The sequence below is a fragment of the Oncorhynchus mykiss genome, chromosome 19 (assembly GCF_057628025.1).
Source record: "Oncorhynchus mykiss isolate SJ-2025 chromosome 19, ASM5762802v1, whole genome shotgun sequence".
NCBI classification, from domain to species: domain Eukaryota; kingdom Metazoa; phylum Chordata; class Actinopteri; order Salmoniformes; family Salmonidae; genus Oncorhynchus; species Oncorhynchus mykiss.
The window spans coordinates 56549944-56553767 of record NC_143040.1 but is presented as its reverse complement, the minus strand read 5'-3'; the positions used below and the strand labels follow the sequence as shown (position 1 = coordinate 56553767).

The 3824-nt window shown below is 43.6% G+C and overlaps 1 pseudogene; it reads right to left on the bottom strand.

Moving 5' to 3' along the window:
- Positions 1-242: 242 nt before the first annotated feature.
- LOC149975246 (uncharacterized) lies at positions 243-2861 on the bottom strand (annotated as a pseudogene).
- Positions 2862-3824: the final 963 nt, after the last annotated feature.

Genomic DNA, 3824 nt, shown 5'->3' with positions numbered 1-3824 from the left:
GTGATGGGAAACACACTGGCTATTGAACGCCACTAAGGGGAAAAATATAATCTAATGTCAATCCCTGATATTTACATAAAATAAAAAATCCCCTGCAGTCCCCGTGGCTGTGAGTTAGAGCTCTATCCACTATTGGCCTCATGATTCTTTCCTATCTTCAAAAAAAAGACAGGAAAACACATTTCGTATTAATCAAACCGGTAAATAGGAGCTGAATGGTTTGTGAGGGGTAATTAGCAGCACTAAATGGCCTGTGTTGGCCTCTGTGAGCGTACCCCGCTGGTGTTGAACTTGTGACCTTCTTCCCATGGTGAGATGTTGTGACTAAGATAGAGGGCAGCAGAGAGATTTAGACATGCTTGTGGAACCTGTGTGGTCTTCAGAAATGTGATGTGTAGTCCAACACACACATTCAGGCCTTGGCCAGTACTTAGCCCTGATTCATACTGAGTCACCATCTGTTAGAATACCCAGCAGTGTCATACCCGACCGCTGCCGTTAGAATCCAGGAAAAATACTCTCATTGGGCGGTTTGCAGAATCCCAGGAAGCAGAATTGCTGTCCATATGGAGAAATCCTGGATGATGAAGATGACGCATAATTTGCTTATTTTGAAAAGGAAGCTTTCGTTTATAATAGGTGTGTATATTTAACATTTAACATTTGCAAAAATGAAAAATGGTTTAAACAAGTATAGCAACGCATAAAGACTGGCAATATCCCAAATATAACAAATAAATCTTAATACTATTGCCACTAAAGATCATTCTAGGCAGTATTTATTACAATGACTTCATGCAAACCTTATCTTAAGAAATTAATTATTCAACACCCACATTGGGTGTTTCTATTTGCCAACATTCATGTAGGGAATAAACAGAGCCTTCAGAAAGTATTCACATTTTGTTGTGTTACAACTAGGGCTATTACGGTAACCATATTAGCGCCAAACCTTGCGTCACAAGTTATGACCACAGTCAAACTCAAGGTAACTAGACTTCTCTAAAACTGTGCTCTGATGCTGCTGATGGTCATTAACAGCCTACCAAATTTGCCTACCGACAGCCGCTAATGGCCTCGTACTCAGCAATCTATTGTCCCTCTAATCACTCTGACATCAATGCAAATGCAATCGAAAATAAAATCAAACACTTCATGAGCGCCCATGAGCTTATGTTGCACAACATTACTATAGACTATGCAATTGAGTGAGAAAACAGAGTTTTGATAGCCTCTATTAAAAAGAGGAGTATCACATCAGCTTTCTATGGCTGGCATGAAAATGAACCGTGGGAAAAGCGTCCTTCATTCTGTCAAGCCTGCTCCGGCTCCCGCTCCCCCTCTTTGGCGCTCGAGGGCGCCAGGCTGCCCATCATTAAGCACACTTGTCACCATCATTACGCTCATCAGCGCTTCATTGGACTCACCTGGACTCCTTCACTTTGTTGATTGCCCCCCCTCTATATCTGTCTGTTCCTTCGTTTGATCCATGTGTCAGCATTATTGACGTTATGTTTCCCCTGTCCAGATGCTGTCCGTGATTTGTTTCATGTCTGTTATTCATTAAATGTTCACTCCCTGTACTTGCTTCTCGCCTCCCAGCATCTATCCTTACACATTCACTATTGAAGTGCATAGATGACATGTACTTTTTCCCCCTGCCCCTATTCCGACAGGTCTCTTCTAAATCAAAACAAATTTCACACATACAGTACCAGTCAAAAGTTTGGGCACATACTGTATACTCATTCAAGGGTCTTTCTTTATTTTGACTATTTTCTACATTGTAAACTCAGCAAAAAAAGAAACGTCCTCTCACTGTCAACTGCGTTTATTTTCAGCAAACTTAAAATGTGTAAATATTTGTATGAACCAACAAGATTCAACAACAGACAAACTGTTCCACAGACATGTGACTAACAGAAATGAAATAATGTGTCCCTGAACAAAAGGGGGGGGGGGGGGGGGGGGTCAAAATCAAAAGCAACAGTCAGTATCTAGTGCGGCCACCAGCTGCATTAAGCACTGCAGTGCATCTCTTCCTCATGGACTGCACCAGATTTGCCAGTTCTTGCTGTGAGATGTTACCCCATTTCTGGGGGGAATGGGCAGAACGAGCAGTATGGCTGGTGGTATTGTCATGCTGGAGGGTCATGTCAGGATGAGCACTGCAGGAAGGGTACCACATGAGGGAGGAGGATGTCTTCCCTGTAATGCACAGCGTTGAGATTGCCTGCAATGACAACAAACTCAGTCCGATGATTCTGTGACACACCGCCCCAGACCATGACGGACCCTCCACCACTAAATCGATCCCGCTCCAGAGTACAGGCCTCGGTGTAACGCTCATTCCTTCGACGATAAACGTAAATCTGACCATCACCCCTTTAGAGACAAAACCTCGACTCGTCAGTGAGGAGCACTTTTTGCAAGTCATGTCTGGTCTAGCGGCGGTGAGTTTGTGCCCATAGGCGACGTTGTTGCCGGTGATGTCTGGTCATGACCTGCCTTACAACAGGCCTACAAGCCCTCAGTTCAGCCTCTATCAGCCTATTGTGGACAGTCTGAGTACTGATGGAGGGATTGTGCGTTCCTGGTGTAACTCGGGCAGTTGTTGTTGCCATCCTGTACCTGTCCCGCAGGTTTGATGTTCGGATGTACCGATCCTGTGCAGGTGTTGTTACACGTGGTCTGCCACTGAGAGGATGATCAGCTGTCCGTCCTGTCTTCCTGTAGTGCTGTCTTAGGCGTCTCACAGTACGGACATTGTAATTTATTGCCCTGGCCACATCTGCAGTTCTCATGCCTCCTTGCAGCATGCCTAAGGCACGTTCATGCAGATGTGCAGGGACCCTGGGCATCTTCCTTTTAGTGTTATTTAGAGTCAGTGGAAAGGCCTCTTAAGTGTCCTAAGTTTTCATAGCTGTGACCTTAATTGCCTACCGTCTGTAAGCTGTTAGTGTCTTAACGACCGTTCCACAGGTGCATGTTCATTAACTGTTTATGGTTCATTGAACAAGCATGGGAAACAGTGTTTAAACCATTTACAATGAAGATCTGTGAAGTTATTTGAATTTTTACGAATCATCTTTGAAAGACAGGGACTTTTCTTTTTTTGCTGAATTTAGAGTAAAAATGAAGACATCAACACTATGAAATAACACATATGGAATCATGTAGTAACCAAACAAGTGTTAAACAAATCAAAGCATATTTGATGTTTTAGATTCTTCAAAGTAGCCAACCTTTGCCTTGATGACAGCTTTGCACACTCTTGGTGTTCTCTCAACCAGCTTTACCTGGAATGCTTTTCCAACAGCCTTGAAGGATTTCCCACATATGCTGAGCACTTGGTTGCTGCTTTTCCTTTAATCTGTGGTCCAACTCTTCCCAAACCATCTCAATTGGGTAGATGTCGGGTGATTGTGGAGGCCAGGTCATCTGATGCAGCACTCCATCACTCTCCTTCTTGGTCAAATAGCCCTTACACAGCCTGGAGGTGTGTTGTGTCATTGTCCTGTTGAAAAGCAAATGATAGTCCCACTAAGCGCAAACCAGATGGGTTGGTCTATTGCTGCAGAATGCTGCGATAGCAATACTGGTTAATCCGTTCACCTACTCTGCGTTTCACAAAGACACAGCGGTTGGAACAAAAAAATCTCAAATTTGGACTCATCAGATCAAAAGGACAGATTTCCACCAGTTGAATGTCGATTGCTTGTGTTTCTTGGACCAAGCAACTCTCTTCCTATTATTTGTGTCCTTAAGTAGTGGTTTCTTTGCAGAAATTTGGACATGAACATGGTCTTTTACCAAATAGGGTT